This window comes from Harpegnathos saltator, unplaced genomic scaffold (genome assembly GCF_003227715.2).
Source record: "Harpegnathos saltator strain DR-91 unplaced genomic scaffold, Hsal_v8.6 scaffold25, whole genome shotgun sequence".
NCBI lineage: Eukaryota > Metazoa > Arthropoda > Insecta > Hymenoptera > Formicidae > Harpegnathos > Harpegnathos saltator.
Window position 1 is genome coordinate 1276841 of NW_020230039.1, and position 20293 is coordinate 1297133.

The 20293-nt window shown below is 51.5% G+C and overlaps 1 pseudogene; it reads left to right on the forward strand.

Moving 5' to 3' along the window:
- The first annotated feature begins 10695 nt into the window (after positions 1 to 10695).
- Positions 10696 to 19136, forward strand: LOC109504395 (uncharacterized; annotated as a pseudogene).
- The last annotated feature ends 1157 nt before the right edge of the window (positions 19137 to 20293 follow it).

A 20293-nucleotide genomic window follows, 5' to 3' on the forward strand; every position in this document is an offset into this window, starting at 1 on the left:
GATAAGTAATAAATTCGATTTCCCTTATTTATAAAAGAAGCCTAGGGTTCGCTAGGGTCAGAGGTTGTGCGCGATAAGAATTTATAAATAACATGGGAAAGCATGAGTTTCCGAAGATCAAAGGCTAGTAATATCATATAACAGTATGAAAGATTGTTTGGTCGGTCCGTCTTCAAAGAAAATTATTGCTCCGAAAGGGAAGTTATTTAAGGTTATTTGGAGAGGAGATATATGGCCAAAATGACTCAGCGGATCTTTTCCGACGGAAATAGAGGAAACTCCGGTGATTAAAGCAGATAGAAAAAGAAAGAGAAATTTATGTGTGTGACGTCACTGTTCTCGGAGAGTCGCGGAATATGAACATTTGGTCGTGTAATATAAAATGCAATCCACCCTACTTGACAACAAATTCAAAGTACGCGGAGTCCGCAGGACGTAACATCTTAGTTGATCGAATCAGTGATCGATCTTGCCTTAGTTGGCCGGATCAGTGATCGGTCTTGCCTTAGTTGGCCGGATCAGTGATCGGTCCGCCGGTGTGAAGTTGGCACCTCATTTTTTAACACCGCAAGTTTTAACGGTAGTTCTATTGGCGCCCATAATAGTTCTACAGTTCCCGATAGATTACATCAATAGTTCTGTCGAATTAGTTAACAAAATGGCAGATTGAAAATATAAGATGCTAACTTCCCGTAGCACCGGAACTTCCAAAAAAGCCATTTCAAACACGAAATCTTATAGTTCCAGAATAGTTCTATAGTTTCTGATATGTTTTAGCAAAAGTTCTGGCTTATAATCATTTCTAATAATTTTTGAAACTTAGTACCAGCACCGCACTACAAGAGTAAAATATGAGTTTGCTGGCAGTGCTGGTTAAGTTCTTCGTCTCTTTTAGTAGTTCTACAATAGTTCCAACATTTTAGGGGTTTTGTCGGGGGTGTCGGCCTTTACCTATTTTTAAATAATTTTTGAAACTTAGCGTCAGCACCGCACCACAAGAGTAAAACATCAGTTTACTGGCAGTTCCAGTCCACTTCTTGGTCTTTTTTAGTAGTTCAGTCTGTCAGCAAACTGATACTTTACTCTTGTGACGCGGTGCTGGCGCTAAGTTTCAAAAATTATTTAAAAACAGGTAAAAGCCGGCACCCCCGACAAAACCCCTAAAGTGTTGGAACTATTGTAGAACTACTAAAAGAGACTAAGAACTTGACCAGCACTGCTAGCAAACTCATATTTTACTCTTGTAGTGCGGTGCTGGCACTAAGTTTCAAAAATTATTAAAAAATGGTTAGAAGCCAGAACTTTTGCTAAAACATATCACGAACTATAAAATTATTCTGGAACTATAAGATTTCGTGTTTGAAATGGTTTTTTTTGGAAGTTCCGGTGCAACGGGGAGTTAGCACCTTATATTTTCAATCTACCATTTTGCTAACTAATTCGGCGGAACTACTGCTATAATCTATCAGAAACTGTAGAACTATTGTGGATGCCAGTAGAACTATCGTTAAAACTTGCGGTGCTAAAAAATGAGGTGCCAACTTCACACCGGCGATCGGTCTTGCCTTAACTTTCAAACCTCATTACTCGGAAAGTACTCAATGAAACTTCATTATAGTATTTTGGAAAGCTCTCGAGATAAGCTACAAGAATATGTAATAAAAAATAGAGGTTTCCATTTAAGAAAACATTAATGATCTTGACCTGGTTTTGATAAGGTCACTCAAAGTCAAGTCAACATTTCCACCATGTGTCTCCCTTCAAGCCATGCAACTTTTGTTCGAAAAATTTTTCAATAAAATCATTGGTTCGTGAAATAATCGACAATATCACTTAAAATGAAACACCCTGTATACGCGGTTTCGCCTCTTTCTCTCGCAACTTTTTTTTTTTTTGGTCACGCAGGGGAAATCCATCATGGATACCCCCTTCCCTTGGGGGGAAGGGGGTTATGTCGGACTCTTACCGACTAAAACCCCTGCGGGATGTCTACCTGTCGGACCGTAAGGAAGGGAGTCGGGGGAACTACTCCCGTATTCCCTCCCCAACCCCCCGGCCCCAGGGCTCCCTTTCAGGAGCCCCTCGCCATCTGTGTACCGCGCCCTGTTCCACGAAGGGAACCCAGGGCGCGGTCCCCGACGAGGGTTACCCCCCGCCGGTTGGCCTTCTGGTGTCTCCTGTCAAGGAGGGAGAGGACATCCGCCCTCCCTCCTTACCCCCCCTCCCTGCTAGTCAGGAAGGGGAGGATTTGTAGGGGAGCGGGCCCGGCCCCAACTGGGGCACCGCTCCCCCCTGTCCCTACTTGTCCGGTCGCTCGGGGGGGAAGGTAGGGAAGGCGTCTCGCCGCCCCCCTACTCCCCCCCTTGCGACCGGTGGCGGGCCCGGGGCGACCGAGGGGACTCCCTACCCTCGCGGGAGGTGAGCCCTCCTCGGCTGGCGCTGCCCCGGGCCCGCTGTCGCGTCCCTCATCCCCCTGGGGGCGTTGTCCGCCCGGGAGCTGCTCCCCGTAGCCCCGGTACTGTCTTCGCCCCCACTCGGCGGTCTCCTCCTGGGACATTACTGTCTCACAGAAGGAGACCGCCGCTGTCCACGCCTCCTCGCTCCCGCACATGGCTTTGACTATGTGCGGGAGCGAGAGCCCCCCTCTCGGCATCCCACCGCTCCGCAGAGGACACGGCGCTCCCCGGCCCATGCTGGGCACGCGACCAGGGTGTGGTGCGCCGTGTCCTCCGCCGCGGGGCAGTGGTGGCATCGAGTGGTGAGCTCCTTCCTTATCCGGCACAGGTACCGACCGAAGCACCCGTGCCCGGTCAGCACCTGCGCCAGACGGAAAGATAGTCCACGTCCCCTCCTGCCTGTCAATTCGGACAGGCAGGGGCGGACAGCCGCTGCCGTCGCTGGCCCGGGACCCCGGGGGTCGGACAATAAGTCCTCCCACCTCTCCCGGGTCCGGGCCTCGGCTTGGAGCTTCAGACCCCTTAGGGCCCTGGCTGACATTCTTCCCTCCCTGTGAAGCTCCTTTACCCTCCAGGAGATGCCGCTCCTCGGCTAGGAGCTCCACAGGGGGGACGCCGGACAGGGTGGTTGCCGCCATGTACGACACGGTCCGGTACCCCCGAATCGCCCTGATGAGCACGGGCCTCAGGGCCTGCCGCAGTGCGCACTTGCCTCTGCGGCAGGACCCCAGCTGTGGCGCCCAGATGGGCACCCCGTACAGGGCGATCGAGAGCACCGCCATGACGTACAGGCGGCGAGCCCTCCATCCTGGGCCCCCTTGGTTGCGCGTCAGGCTGGCCACCGCCAGACCTGCCTCGTGCACCCTGGGGTCCAGTTCCCCAAAGTGGGGTCCGAAGCTCCACCGGCTGTCCAGCGTCAGGCCGAGATATCTCATCGTCGGCCCGACGCGGACGTGGACTCCATCTACGAGTACCCGGGTCCCTGGCGGCACCCTCCGACCCCGGCCGTGAAAGAACACGGCCTGTGTCCTTTGGGGCGCCACCTTGAGACCCAGGTCTCTGATGGTACTCACCACCAACACCAGTGCCGTCTCCGCTAGGAGGCGGGCTTCCCCCCAGCTCTCCCCCCCGGCTACCACTAACGTGTCGTCCGTATAGCAGACGACGTGGCAACCGGAGGGAAGCGGAGTGCGCAGCACCCGGTCGAACGCAATGTTCCATAGCAGGGGGCCGAGAACCGAACTGCGGAACACTGCGCTCCATAACGCGCCGGCCTTGGACCCCGCCCTCCACCGGGAAGGCGAGGTCCCTGCCCCCGAAGTATGCCGAAATTATTCGCCGGAGATAGGCGGGCACCCCATGGTGTTCGAGGGCCTGCCCAATCTCCGGCCAGGGCAGGGTGTTGAAGGCATTCGTTATGTCCAACGAAACCGCCAACAACACCCCGCCCTCTTCCTCCACAACCGCCTGGGCCAGATCCCGGAAGCATTGGATAGCATCCAACGTCGATCTTCCGGGCCTGAACCCGTATTGGCGGTCGTGGAGATCCGGCCCCTCCGAGGACAGATGCTGGACGAGGCGGTCTGCAACGATGCGCTCCAGCATCTTGCCCACCTCGTCCAGCAGGCATATCGTTCTGTAGGCCGACGCACTCCTGGGTGCTTTGCCCTCCTTGGGGAGGAGGACCAATTTGGCCCTCCTCCACTCTGGGCGGAATACCCCCTCCTTGAGGCACCCGCTGAATACCCTGCGCGTGGCTTCGGACAGATTTCCCTCGCCGAGGGCGAGGGCCCAGGCTCGGCCAGGAATTCCGTCGGGGTCAGGGGCTTTCCCCTTGGCCCCGAGCCTTTTCCTGGCCGCGGTGAGCTCCTCTGGACTCACCGCCAGACCCTCGTTCCAATCACCCTCCCCCAATGGGGGGGTCGGGATCATGGGGGAGCCCCCTTCTGCCCTCGGAAAGAGGGCGTCCAGGAACCCTTCGAGGGTCTGGCGGTCCAACGTCTCCGTTGGTGGGGGCGCCCATGGACGGATCTTTCTTATGACCCTTTTGTATGGGCGCCCCCACGGATCGTCGTCCAGGGAGCTCACCATCTGCTCCCAGGCCGCTCGCTTGGCCTCGACGATGGCGACCTTGAGGGCTTTCCTGGCTTGCAGGTAGCCCTCTCTTGTCCTCGCGGCATCCCCGCCTCGTCGCCGGGCCCGGTAATACAACTGTCTGGCTCGGACGGAGGAGTCCCGGAGTGTCTCCAGCTCCTCCGTCCACCAGTACATGGCCCGGCGCCGGCGGGGGTGGGATTGCGACATCGCGACGTCGCATGCCGACGCCACGATGCCCACTATTTCCCCAGCCCCGTCCGCGGGACTGGGGTCTCACTCACCTGGCCCCACATCTAGGTGCCAGGTGGCCGCAAGGACGGCCGCCCGAAACCTGTCCGAATCGAATCGATTAAGGGCCCATCTTTTGGGGAGGGGAAAGTTCCCCTCCCCTGGGCAGCGGGCCAGCACCTGTGTGGGTTTGGGGAGGCGGAGGGCCCACGCTATATGTCTATGATCAGACAGCGACTCGCCCTCCGCCTCCACCTTCCATTCGTGGAACATCCCAGCGGCCGAGGGGGTGGCCCAGGTCAAATCTATGACTGAACTCCCCCTCGGCCGCAAACAGGTGCTGGTTGAGCCCCTGTTCATTAACAGGAGGCCCAGCCCCGCTGCCCAGCCGATCACGGATTCTCCCCGAGGGTCCCTTTGCCGGGGACTGCAACCCCACCCTTCCGAGTGGGCGTTGAAGTTCCCGGCAATCACGACAGGTCGGGGATGGCACCTACGTACCAATTCCCCGATCCTGTCGAGGACCCTCTTCACTGGGGCGAGCTCCCCGAGACCGGCTTTATTCCTGCGGTAGGGGAGATACACCCCCACCACAGTGATGGGCCCCCAATCGACCGCCACGTACGAGGACCCGTTCTCCCTAAAAGTACAGGGAAGTGTCCCCGCCGCAGGGTTCGCCACCATGGCCACCGAGCCGTCCGGGCTGCCGAACCAGTTCGGACCTGGTACCGGCACCCAGTACGGCTCGACAACCACCCCCAGCCCGGCGCCCAGCTCAGCCATTCTCTGCAAGCAGAGATCCTGAGCCCGGGCGCCGCGGCCGAGGTTGGCCTGTAGGGCCCGGAGTAGCGTGAAGGCTAAGCCTTTCACGCCTCCTCCGGGCTGCCTACTTCCACCTCCTCCTGCGAGACCCCGGGCGGCAACGCCGTTCCGGTCTCACAGGAGGAGGCTCTGGCCTCGGTGGCTTCCAGTGCGGGCGTCTCCGCGGAGACATGGGGGGTCCCTACCTTTGTGGCCTCCTCCTCTCGGGGGTACGAGGGGGGACCAACCAGAAGGTGAGTCAGGGGCAGCGCTCCTTCCGACTCCCTTTTATCTACAGTCGTTGGGGGTGTGCCCGGGGGCCCCACCCTCCTTACCTTCGGGTCATCTTCGTCCCTGTGGGCCTCCTCCTTTTCCCCTCTTCTTTTCCTTCTCGGCAAAGGTGCCAGGTCCTCGATGGTCTCCGGTTCCCAATCCAGATCGATGAGATTGCCCGTGAGCACACCTTCCTCCTGGACTTCCACCTGTGTGGGGGGTCGGAGCCGTTGTAGCTCCTTTTTCCCTCGGTGGAGGGGGGGCCTTTCTCTTCCCCTCCTCGGGCTTAGTGGGGTCCGGTTCTCCCCCGGCGGTGGGGATTCGGGCCTCCCCCCGCCAGTAGTCTCCTTCCCCTTATGCCTCTCTCCCTCTTTCTTCCTTCCCTCCCTTTTCCTCCCGGGAGGGGGTTTGCAGGCAGGCCCTCCGATCTTGTGACCAGAGGGCCTGCCCGCCTCTGCGCACACCAAGCAGCGCACCGCCGCGGTGCACCCCTTGGCGCGGTGGCCGGGGTTACCGCAGCGGTAACAAGTACCACTGCGGTCGACGGCGCTCATGCACCGCTCGTGCACGTGTCCCCGTTCCAAACAACGGAAACATCGTCGCGCGAGCGAGCAGCGCCGTCACCCCGGCGCGAGTCCAGCCTACTGGAACCCGCTCCGCGGCGGCGGCCCTAGCGGCCGCCGCCAGTGGACACCGCATCACCATCGCACCTATTCCTCGCTGGGAGATGCTCATCCCGCCAGAGGAAACTTCCTCCGGCGAGCATCCCCCAGCGAGGGCCACGGCGGCCGTCACCTCCTCGGCCCCGGTCGTCGCATCCAGGCCGGCTAATCGCAATGCAGCGAATTTCGCCGGTCTGTGGATGCGATAACCAGGGCCTTTCTCCGCCGCCAGCTTGCGGAGTTCCTCCGCAAGCCGGTCGGCGGATGCCCCGACGTTGAGGCCAGGCACCTCCACGAGCATTGCTCCATTCAGGGCCCGGCGGACCCTCAGGGAAGATTTAATTCCCAGGTCCGCCGGCCTGATTCGGCGCCTGGCCTCAATCATAAATTTATCATATTTACCGTCGGGGCACGTGATGGTGACGGCCCCCGAACGCGGCGGCTTTGATCTGCCTGTCGCCATTGCCGGTTTCCCCCTCCCGGGCTCCTTTTGTTTAGATGGGGGAGCGGCAGGGGAGGAGGAGGTTGTCCCATCCTTCTCCCCCGTCTCGCCTTCCTTTCCACCACTTGGGACCACGCGGGCTCAGACGTCCCCTCTGGCTCCTGCTGGGGTTTGGTTGGCCGTCGGATCGCTTCTAAGAGCTCCCTAGCCGGTGTTCCCTTCCCGCTCTCCCAGGCCCTTTTCTCTTCCTCCTTCATTTTCTTGTCCCTCTCCTTTTTCCTCTTTTTTGCCTCTTCCGCCTTTCCTTTCTTCTTCCCTCCTTGGATCTCTCCGGGTCCGCCGTTGTCCGTGGTGCCCGGATGTCCACTTGGGTCGTGGCCGTTGCCGGAGCCGTTGCCACCGCCACAGCCGCCCGGCCCCCTCCACTCGCCGCCATTAGGGAGTCGAGCTCCGCCCTCATTCAGCGGAGCTCCTCCCCGTGGCCGCAAGTATGGGCCGAGACGGCCATGGCGGCGTCCAGCTCTTCCTCAGCTTTGCTTGGCCTCCACGTAGGTGGAGGGGGGTGCTCGGGGGGGTTATCGTCATACGACGGGATCTCCACGAGCACCTCCACTTCCACATCCTTCCCCTTCGAAGGAGGGGGAGGGGAGGAAGGGTTGGTTTCCCTCCTCCTCTTCTTTTTCTTCCTCCTCCAGTCCTCCTTCCTTGTCCTCTCTTCCTCCTCCTTTGCCGACGTGCTTGTTGACGTCGTTGATCCCCCCGCCGCCTCCGCGTACGTCAACTTCCTTCCTCTGGGGAGCAATGAGGGAAGAAGGGCGGGGGCCGAGGAGGTGGAGGCCTTCATGGCCTCCAACTCCTCGCCCAACCTCCTATTCTCCACGCGCAACTTCTTCAGCTCCATCCGGAGCTCTTCTGCCTCCCTTTTCGTCTCGGAGGCCTCCCCTCCTCTGCAATCCTGCTCTGCTGTGCGCGCCAGTAGAGTGGCCATCACGGCCTCGGAGGTGGCCACAGCGCGGTTCAATAGTCCCACGAAGGTCCCCTTCAACGTGCGGGACCTCCATGCGACCAATCGAACCGCGCCCAAGGCTCGACCCACCTCCGAGGCCAGTTCGGTCACCCTGGCCTCTCTAAGGAGCGTGATGGTGGCGTTATCGCGGAACACCTCCTCGACCGGGCGCTTGTCCTCAAGGGACCTCAGCATTCCCGTGTCGAGGAGCATCCGGACATCCTGCTCCAGTCTTTGGCTCTCTTCCTCCTTCTTCCTCACCATCTCCCTTTTCTTCCTTGCTCCCACCCCTTCCCCAGTGGTGGGTCGCCGACCCGGCCCCTTCTTTACTGGCTCCAGGGCGGGAGACTCCCTCCCGGAGGAGCTGCCGCTTGTGTTGGCGGCCTCCCGCATCCTCTTCCTTCCTCCTCCGCCGGTGTTCTGGCTAAGGGGGCCGCTTCTGCCCGGTCCTACTCTTGGTCCCGCAGCAGTCCTTCCAAGGCCCTGGAGACAGATCTTACTTCCCTGCGAAAGAATTACGTCGGAGCTTATCACCGGACTCGCCCCGACGCTCCCGCAGCCCCGTCTGCCCCCTCCTTAATCCCCTTGCTCTTGGGAGAAGATTTCCCTTCCCCCTGCTTTGAGCAGAGAGGGCCTGGTCTTTTGGTCCCTGGTGCCGCGGTTTTACCCGCGGACACCAGGGACTTGGTGCTCCCACGTTGGGTGGCCGCCCGCGTCAGCCTACACCGCGCCATCCCCGCGGTCAGGGAGGCGCCGGTTTGATGACGGTGGTCGGTCCTCGTTAATGGGCGGCCCTCCAGGGGCTAGCCCCCTAGAGTCCGCATGCTCAACCTCCCCGGGGGGAGGGGAGGAGCTTCCGCCTGGCGGACTCTCTCCACCTCTAAACCCCCCTTCCCTACTAAAAAATCACCCACGAGGGGTGGTCGATCCATGGACGGGCTGCTACGCCCGTCCATTAGGACCGTTGAGCCCAAAGGCTCTGGGTTTTTTTGTTTTAATAGATGAGAGTCCATTCTTGGTCCCACGAGTACGGCGGGAAGTAGGCGTCGACCCCGGGCGAGCCCCCGCATTACCCGGGGTAAGGCTAGCATGTCCCCTGGGTTCGCCAGGTGCCCAGGGTGAGGAACCACTAGCGACAGGTCACGCACCTGCCATTCATCCCATAAGCGTGGTATGCCTCAACCGTAGGATTACGTGGTATTTTATAGAGGACCCGCCTCGCGGTCCGGCCGATTAAGGTAAGACCCCCGGCCCCAGAGACATGACCTAGGGTTACGGTGTAGTAGGCTAGGGTCTGCCGGGGATGCCTGAGCCCCCTGTACCAGGATGCCGAAGCACCCTGGCCCCTCGCAATCGTGTCAGGTTATATGTCCTGACAAGTACGGGTTTGCAGTCAGGGTTTTCCTTCCCCTAGAACGATTGCCTTCACCCGGCTCACGAGCCCGTTCTGCCCACGCTGTAGGGTCCTTTGGATCGCACTGGTACTAGTACCAGTGCGGTCCTTCTGTCCCTATATGAAACTCGGAGGCAGCTGCCCCTCCGAGAGTGAATAAGGACGCTCTTAGTCTGGCCTCTTGGTGCAGATCTCTCCGGCATGGTAGAACCTGCCAGGGGCCGAAACTCTCGCCGGCACAGCTCTGCATTTCATCAAGGCGCACAAGCCCCCCCACCACGTCAAGGTGGCGTCCACGGGGGAAGGTCTCTCGCAATTTCTCCTAAACTAAATTAACTTAACACAATCTATATCACTGTGAATAATAAAAGTTGGGTCAGATTAGTTTGTGAAGAACACGACTCATTCCCCATGTGTATATACATTTGCACACACACGCACAAACAAAAAAGATGTAAATCCGACTATTCAGGAATGAGTGTGCCGTCAGAGAAGCGAGCGGAGCCCGCCTGTCCTACATGGCGGGCGGCATGGGTTCCCGGCGCCGGCTTACTCGAAGTCGGCGCAGCGCTCCGGTCTCTCGCAGGCGAGCACGCTACCGTCCCGCCGGTCGCCCTCGCTCGGCGAGTAGCTCCAGCCATGGCCGCTACGAGGCACGCCACCCAACTCCGCAACCCGCAGGCAAGAATCCGCCGGCCGCATATATACTCCGCTAAACGGCCGGCTCTTGGCCTTCGCATAGCCCAACGCCAATTGTGGCAATCTCTGGTGGCTGATCCGTGCGACTTGTAGCGCCCGTCTTTACCGATTTGCTCTAGGCTTTCCTAGGGCCGTATTTTGTGCGTAGTAGAGATTCAAACCAACGCAATCTACACTCTGCTGAGTTGACTGTGGTGCTAATATACCCTGCTGGGTTGAGACTCTGGTGAGAATCGACTATTTCTCTTTGAAGCTGCGTTCCTATTCCCCACCCAGCGGATGACCATTAAGTAGCTGGGTGGTGGGTGGAGCTTGACGAAATGTCACCTAGAGTATTATAGAATCTGAACGCATACTTGGTTATTCGGCGGGTAAATTGAAAATATTTATGTTTTTCATTTCTAAGAGCCGGTTTTTCCAACCTCTTGTAAGTTAATTAACAGTTAAATCATATGTTTGTCTTTGTTTTTCTTTCGAATTAGACAAAGAAATATGATTTAATTATTAGTAAACTTACTAAGAGGTTAGAAAAACCGGCCCTAAATCTGATTGCGAATCCGGTAGAAAGTCAGACCTTGCGACTAACATTCTTGCAGAAAAGAGAATATTTAATATCCAATCGAGTCTTTGATATAAATATGAATCAGTATAAACGAGTAGTACTTACTGCAATCACTGTTAGTAACAATTTTTTTCATTCTCATATATTTTCTGATACGGATAGTGAAAGCAGTGATGATACAGACTTAGACGAACAAAATATCAATATAAGAAGACGAATTCAGTTATGTGGGTGTCAACAAAAGCCTGCAAGAGTTGACAATTATGTTGAAGCAATTATATCAAGATTTAATAATGAGCAATTTCGACGGCATTTTCATATGACTCCAAGAACATATGAAAATTTGGAAACAAGACTTGGTCCTGTGCTCTCGATGTCTAAAAGTAAAATGTTGTACCAATAAGAAAACAATTATTAGAATCATTGTGGTTATTGGCGACGCCCGACTCATATCGGTAAGTATTTGCTCTTATAAAATAAGGAAATGTATGTGATGATTTAATTAATACAGATTTTTTTATTTCAGTTCTATCACCGTAGGTATCACTGTAGGTGATAGATTCGGTCTTGCTAAGAGTTCTTTGAACAATAGTTTTATGAGAATAATCGAATATTTAGACGACATAGTAAGTCAAGTTATTTCTTGGCCAAGAGGGGATGAACTTGATGGAGTAAAAGTAAATTTCAATAGGAACTCGTTATCACGAGGTATAATTTGTGCCATAGATGCACACATATATTTATAAAAGCTCCTAAAGTGTGTAACTACACAATTTATGTATAGTTCCAGTAAACTATAAATATCAATAATACGAGGGCAGTTTGATAAGTCAGTGACTTTTTGAATTTTCCGCGCAGTAACTTTAAATGTAGCACTGCTCCCGTCAACTGCCATCTATTAATAGACTACTGTACAAGTTTGGGCAAGCTGCGCCATTTAGTTAGTGTTTGACAGTCATTGAAAGCAGACAACCTCGTGAATTTTAACGAAAATGGAAAAAAGTGAATTTCGTGTGCTGATTAAGCATTATTTTTTGCGTAAAAAAACCGTCACCGAAACCAAGGCAAAGGTTGATAAATACTATGGGGACTCTGCACCATCAATTTCAATGGTTAAGAAGTGGTTTACTGAGTTCCGTTGTGCTCGTACCAGCACAAGTGACGCCGAACGTTCAGGTCGCCCAAAAGAGGTCGTCACGCCAGAAATCGTCGATAAAATCCATAGAATGATATTGGACGATCGGAGAATAAAAGTGCGTGAAGTGGCTGAGGCTGTAGGCATATCAACTGAGCGAGTACATCACATTTTACATGAATATTTGGACATGAAAAAGCTATCCGCGCGATGGGTGCCGCGATTGCTCACACTCGACCATAAGTGCAACCGTGTGTGATCATTTCAAAGGAGTGTTTGGCGATGTTCAATCCGAACGAGTTTTTGCGCCGTTTCGTTACCGTAGACGAAACATGGATCCATCACACCACACCAGAGACCAAGGAACAATCAAGACAATGGGTTTCTTCGGGTAAACGTGCACCAAAAAAGGCCAAGGTGGGTCTGTCGGCCAACAAGGTCATGGCCACAGTTTTTTTGGGATGCACGCGGTATTATTCACATCGATTACCTTGAAAAGGGTAAAACGATCACCGGCGAATATTATTCAGAGCTTTTGGACAGATTCGATATTGATTTGAGGCAAAAACGACCGCATTTGGCGAAGAAAAAAGTGCTGTTCCATCAGGACAATGCACGGGTGCACACGTGTGTAGTCACCATGGCAAAAATCCATAAATTGGGCTACGAACTGCTACCCCATGCAGCATATTCACCAGATTTAGCCCCCTGCGATTATTTGCTGTTTCCAAACCTGAAGAAATGGCGGTAAGAGATTTGGGTCGAATGAAGAGGTCATCACTGAAACAAACGCCTATTTTGAGGGCCTTGAGAAAACCTATTATTTGGAAGGAATAAAAAAATTGGAAAAACGGTGGACTAAATGTATCGAGCTAAAAGGAAACTACGTTGAGAAATAAAACGTTTATTTGCCGAAAAAAATATCTTTTATTAAAAAAGTCACTGACTTATCAAACTACCCTCGTATCAATAATGATGAAAAATGAAAAAAAAAATAAAAAATGAATGTTACAATATCAGCTCAAACATATGATACGTTATGTAGCAGATACATGTTATGTACGTATATGTATCTGCAGGTATATGTTACGTGATATACAGAGTCCACACTAATGTGTGGGTAGGAAGGGAGGGGGATTAGCCCCCCCCCTCGCCTACAGAAAATTGTAAGCGTGCAAATGCCCGGCGGCTAGGGGATAAGATTTTTTCCCCCCGTAACCGCCAGGCGGGAGGGTGGGACACCGGGCGGGGACTCCCGATGTCCCAACCAGCCCTCCCAAAGTAGGGTGGCTGGCTGATACGGTGGGTCAGTCAGCCACACAACGGTATATATAGGCGGCGCCCCGCCTGGTTGGAAACGGTGGTTGAGCGGACCTCTTTGGAGGATGGCTCTCCCCTTCCCAGCCACAGAGGTGGGGCGTGAGGGGTGGAAAGGGAGGAACGGTTGGTCGAGATGAGCTTTGGCTCGCCTCCCCCTTCCTCCCTGGGGAGCGGTGGTCGAGGAGAGCCTGGGCTTGCCTAGGCTTCGCCTCCCCCCTCCCCGCTCCACCCCTCGGGGACAGACGATGTATCTATCCGGACTCGGGGCCCCGATAGCAGTAGTTATGTAGGCACCGGGGCCCCGATCCAAAGCCCTTCGCAGCGCCACCCGGGGAGATTTTAGTCGGTAGAAGTCCAGCATAACCCTGGCCCTTCCCCGAGGGTCAGGGTATCCATGATGAATTTCCTCCTCGACAAGAAAAAAAATATATATATACAGGGTCATCGAAAAGTATCGGACCCCCCTAATATCTTCAGTTAGAATGCATTTTAGAGAAAATGTCCAGTAGCAAAGTTGTATAGTTTCTAGCGGGGAGTAAGGTGATGACCTTGACTTTGACCTTGACCATGTCCTTCAAGGTCATTTCAAGGTCAACCTTATTTTTTTAAATGGAACTCCCAAGATTTTATTGCATATTCTTATAGCTTATCTCGAGAGCTTCCCAAAACACTACAATAAAACACTTTTTCATTCAGTACTTTTTGAGTTATAAAGGTTTGAAGTTAACAATTTGTTAAGTGGTGTGTGATTCCGGCCAGTTAAGGCAAGAGTGGTGTATGATTCCGATCAGTTAAGGCAAGAGTGGTGTGTGATTCCGACCAGTTAAGGCAAGAGTGGTATGTGATTCCGATCAGTTAAGGCAAAAGTGGTGTGTGATTCCCACGAGTTAAGGCAAGAGTGGTGTGTGATTCCGGCCAGTTAAGGCAAGTGTGGTGTGTGATTCCGACCAGTTAAAGCAAGAGTGGTGTGTGATTCCGGCCAGTTAAGGCAAGAGTGGTGTGTAATTCCGACTAGTTAAGGCGAATTTCATTCCAATTGGTCAGCTTGGGCAAAATATTCAATTGTACCAAACAATTTACAACAAATATTCAAATTGTTGCCCTTCAACAGCCTGGCAATGTGCCAATCTGTTATAAACAGCTGAAACCGCATTCCGGAAGCCGTTTCCGGCGGTATTAATTCTATCTCTCGAGTTATTCTCCCTCTTAAATCATCTAAATCTTGAGACTTGGTGGCATAAACTTTACTTTTCAAGTAACCCTACAAAAAAAGTCAAGTGGGGTCAAGTCCGGAGACCGAGGTGGCCACTCAATATGACCCCTTCGCCCTATCCACCTGTCCTGAAAGACCTCATTCAAATATTGACGGACAATGACACCATAATGAGGTGGAGCTCTATCCTGTTGGAAATAAATTTCATCCATATTTCCACCAGCTATGTCTCGAATAGCTGGAACAATTTGTTCGCGAAGCATGAATGTGTATACTTGTGCTGTCAAATTGCCTTCAATAAAGAAAGGGCCAACTGGTCTACCATTAAGAATACTAGCCCATACGTTAACTTTTTGTGGATATTAGGTATGATTGTCTCTTTTCCAGTGAGGATAAACGTCACTCCAGTATCTACAATTGTGTCTATTTACATTTCCAGTCAGTTCAAATGTTGCTTCATCAGAGAAAACAATATTATTAAGTAATAGAGGATCGTCGACAATCATCTCCATCATAAGATCACAAAGTTCGATGCGTCTATCAAAATCGTCTTCGGACAACTCTTGGACCAAATGGAGTTTGTATGGATGTCATTTATTCAATTTCAGAATTTTACTGACAGATGCATGACCGATTTCGTGTTCTTGTGCAATGCGATTGATGGAAATGTGGGGACTTTCAACGAAAGACTGTAAAACATCTAATGCCTTATCATTATTTGTTGCTGTTTTACGTCTACCAGATCTTGGGCGGCTTTTAACGCTACCAATGTCCTCGAAACTTTGAATAGTACGGATTATAGTACTTTTGGAGATCCTATTATTTTCATTCCGACAATTTTCATTAAATAATCGCGTTACTGTTTCATATCCACTTTGTTGATCTCCCAATCCTCGCATCATTAACAGTGTTATTCGATCTCTTTCAGAAAGCTCCGCCATTCTTAATTAGAGCAAAGAAGAATTAATCAGGTAAGTGATAGGAAACTGATCTAAATAATTAAGTAGGGAAAAATACTAATTATTAAGTGTTGGTCCAACTATCGATTTGTTTATTTCAACCAGCACTAGCAAAAAGCTCGTTGAGCAACTGAAAATCTAATAGATCAATTAATAATATTTACGAAATATTCTGGGCTATTGGAAACAAAATGAAGATGTTTGGGACAATCAATTGAAGCGCAATGGCTTCTTTTGTTACAGAAACAATTTTTGGGGCTGTTCGTTTTCGTCCACGAGGTGACTGCTGCTCGCTAAGAAGAAGACAGCACTGCATCAAAGATTCAAATCAGTGATCCGCATTGTTTGCTCAAGAGCTTGTATTACTATTGGTGCCTGCGAGAGCGAGACAATAAAGATCGGCCCCGCCAACGCTTTCGGGCAAATTCCCACTAACGCCTTCGGACATCACGCATTCGAGCAGCTTCTTGCGATCACCTTCGGGCAGTTTTCCGCCATAGCCTACTAGCATAACCGCTTGAAGCCGTACAACTTTGCTATTGGACATTTTTCCAAAATGCATTCTTACTGAAAATATTAGGGGGAGCCGATACTTTTCGATTAATGTATTTTCTTTAAACCAATTAATTGGTCTCACTATTTCGCGCACAAAAGTATTAAGGTTATGATTACTGAAAACTAAATAATATTTTACAAGATATTTTACATTTTGTGTCAAAAAATTGTTAACTTCAAACCTTTATAACTCAAAAAGTACTTAATGAAAAAGTATTTTATTATAGTGTTTTGGAAAGCTCACGAGATAAGCTATAAGAATATGCAATAAAATGTTGGGAGTTCCATTAGAAAAAATAAGATTGACCTTGAAATGACTTTGAAGGACATGGTCAAGGTCAAAGTCAGGGTCATCATCTTACTCCCCGCTTGAAACCATACAACTTTGCTATTGGATATTTTTTCCAAAATGCATTCGAACTGACGATATTAGGGGGGTCCAATACTTTTCGATGACTCTGTATAACAATTCGCAAACCTCGCGGTGCACTGTGTCGTGCGTTCCATCAGCGAGGTGGGCCTGGCGGTGGCGGAGAGGAAGACAGAGGCCATATTCTTCCACTGGAAAGGCATGAAGCCATGCCAGGCCCACCTGCAGATAGGCAGGGTCAGGGTTCCTGTAGAGGCCCATATGAGATACTTGGGCCTCGGACTGGACGGCACCTGGTGCTTCAAGGAGCACTTCAGCCGCCTGGCCCCCCGATTAAAGGTCATCTCGGCTAACTTGTGCAAGTTGATGCCCAATATCGATGGGCCCGATATGAAGGTGCATCGTCTCCACGCGGGCATAATCAACTCGGTCGCTCTATACGAGGCGCCCATCTGGGCAGAGACCCTGGCCGCTAGCCGTCAGTTGCAGACCATTCTGCGCAGGGTGCAGAGAACGGTGGCGGTCAGGGTCATAAGGGCGTACCGGACGGTGTCCCACGTGGCGGCGACGGCCCTGGCGGGTATGCCCCCTCTGGAGCTCCTCGCGTTGATGTACAGATCCATGTACAGAAAGAAAGGGGAGCTCCGGAGGAACATCAGGGCTGGCGAATCGCTCGCCGGGGCGCTGAAGAAGGCTAAGCACCAGGCTTGGCAGCTCCTCCTCCAACGCTGGGATAGACGTCTGAGCAATGGCAGGTATGGGAGAAGGAGTGTCGAGGCCGTCCAGCCCTGCCTGACCGATTGGGTGGGCAAGGATACAGGAACCCTGACATTCAGAGCGACATAGGTGCATACAGGCCATGGTTGTTTTGGCGAGTACCTGTATCGCATTGGCAAGGAGCGCACAGCGCAATGCTACCACTGCGGAGCTGACCGTGACTCCGCGCAGCACATCTTACAAGACTGCCCGGCCTGGGCGGTGGAGCGCGGGGTCATGGTCAGGGAGTTGGGTCCCGACCTCTCGCTCCCCAGCGTGGTTAACGCAATATTGGAGAGCGAGAGGAAATGGGACGCTTTTACAACCGTCTCACAGAAGGAGGAGGCGGAAGAAATCTGCCGTCAGGCGGAGGGAAGAGGGAGAGCGCAGCGAAGACGGCAACGCCTTCGCGCTGAGCGCCGCTCCCCCAGTAGGAAGGGAGATATAGACTCCTCGGAGGAGGAGGCTGTAAGGGACATGGTGAGATCACTCTCCCCACCACCACCTCCCCCACCACGTCGTCCGCGTACTCCCCCCTATTCCTCCGACCCAACTTTCCACCCCGTCCTTCTCATCTTCCCCTTTCCCGATCCTTACCCCACTCACTGCCCCGCAAGAGGGCCCTTCCCACCCGCGTGATGCCTGGCCGTAAGGCAAAAGGCGGGCAGAAGTTGTCGGCGGAAAGGACAGGTTGTGATCAATCACAGGCTGAAGAAAGAGGAAGGATAGACGGGGACTGGCGCTCAGGCGTCTCCCTGTCGCCCGCCAACCCCTAAGACAGGGGTTGGATGAAGGTAAGGGGGGAGATAAAATGAGATGACAGGCATCAAAAATCACCTCCCTCCTCTGCCTCACGAGACCCACATTTAAGTGGGTAAGAAGGGAGAGGTTACGACCCCCTCCTCAGCCTTTTTTATAGGCACATGTGCCCGGCGGCTAGGAGACAAGATTATTCCCCCCGTAACCGCCGGGCGGGGATTCCCGGTGTCCCAACTAGCCCTCCCAATGTAGGGTGGCTGGCTGATTCGGTGGGTCAGCTAGCCACGCAACGGTATCTTGGCGGCACCCTGCCTGGCTGGGAACGGAGGTTGAAGCACAGGCGTTACCGGCTTCCCCATTTCCTAGCCATATATATAGGCGGGGCGTAAGGGGATGGAAGGGGAGCGGTGGTTGAAGAAGAGCTACAGCTCGCTTCCCCCCTCCCCCCCGCCCCTTGGGGAAAAGACGACAGTTTCTGTCAGGACTCGGGGCCCCGATAGCAGTTACATAGCTCCGGGGACCCGAGGAAAGTCCCTTCGTAACGCCACCCGGGGAGGTTTTAGCCGGTAGGAGTCCGGCATAACCCTCCACCCTTCCCCGAGGGTGGGGGGTATCCATGACGGATTTTCTCCTCGTTAAAAAAAATATATATATAATTACAAAATGTATCACATTTTTTAGCTGACATTGTAACATCAATGTTATATTTGATATTAATAGTTTTGAGATGTCATTATAATTATGACAGTAAACTGTTAGCTGGAAAAAATAATTTCATGTATTAATTCTTTTCTTCTAGGTTGACTCCCAATATTATACAACATATAAGAAGTCATACGCAATAATTTTACAAACAGTCTGTGATGCCAGCATGAAATTTATAGACTGTTTTGCAGGATTTGCAGGTTCTGTGGGAGACCTGAAAGTATTAAGAAATTCAGATCTATAGAATAAAATTCAAGTGAATAAACAGGCCTATTTCCCATATGCTGAGTTTATTATTGGTGATAAGGCTACCCTGTTTTAACGTGGTGTATTACTCCATACATTGATCGTGGTCAATTTACGCCTGTAAGATAATTTCGTTACATATTATACCTTTTTTTGCAATAAACTGATTGAAATATTTATATACTTTATATCCTTTCAGGCCTAGAAGAGATTTAACACCATTCTTTCATCAAAACGGTCAGTGATTGAACGTGCATTTGCACTATTGAAAGGCAGATTTCGTAGACTAAAGTTTCTCGATATGAATCGAGATGACATGATTCCCTTTGTTATAATTGCTTGTACAGTATTGCATAATATCTGTTTGAATGGTGTCGATGAAAATGATGTAGATGAATTCATATATGAAGGTATGGAAATTGAGGATGAGGCTTATGGGGGTATACCAAATAAAGAAGCTGAACGTGATTATTTGTATGCACTTGTTGCTCAACCTTAATAGTGACATATAATCAATTTAATCTTTTTCTTTGTAAGTCACTTTATAAGTATGTAAACATTTAAGTCATATACTGCTTAAGATATAAAATATTATTGTTACGTCCTGCGGACTCCGCGTACTTTGAATTCGTTGTCAAGTAGGGCGGATTGCATTTTGTATTATACGACCAAATGTTCATATTCCCTCCGAGAACAGTGACGTCACACACACAGATTTCTCTTTTTTCTCTCTGCTTGAATCACCGGAGTTTCCTCTATTTCCGTCGGAAAAGATCCACTAAGTTATTTTAGCCATACATCTCCTCTCCAAATAACCTTAAATAACTTCCTGTTCGGAGCAACAATTTTCTTTGAAAACGGACCGACCAGACTATCTTTCATGCTGTTATATGATATTACTAACCTTTGATCTTCGAAAACTCATGCGTTTCCCACGTTATTCATAAATTTTTATCGCGCACAATCTCTGACTAACCCTAGCGGAACCTTGAAGTCTTTTACTGCCATAGATACCCGATCTTTTATCATATTTATCTAAGAACCCCACTAAAACCCCACCTCCGAAAAATCTGCAACAAAATCCTATACCCATATTTGGACATAAACTTTGGAGCCTGTCGCAACTTCCAAAACCCCACCCTCTCAACCGAGGTAACGTTTTTAGTAAAATGAAAAAGCTATGCCACTTCTATTTCTCCTCTCGACTGACCCGCAGCCAGGACAGAGTCTTCTCTCCAGCACCCCTTCAGGGTCTCTTAATAACCAAGCCTACTAGTGAGGCAGATCGGAGTTCTTCTGTTGATTCTTCTGTGCAACAATCTCGTGCGTTCTTGAGACATTGCAAAAGATCCTGCTAAGACCAGTTTCCTGTTCTTGGCGCAAACTTGGGTCCATCCTCACAGACACGCAGCAATTATACTTTATCATTATCGACTCGCATCATAGAACCAGCAGTAAATTATATTTTCTTTTGCCAGAGTGACCCCTTTCTTTTGATTTTTTTATCTTTTCTTCTCTCTTTTCTTTGCCTTCCTTTTTCCTTTTTTTCCCTATCCCCCTTGGCATCCCTCCTTAATTGTTAAATCCGATTTCAGTGGCTCAATCTTCTCACAAGGAGATGACGCAATCTGTTTCATCGATTTCAACACGAGTCAT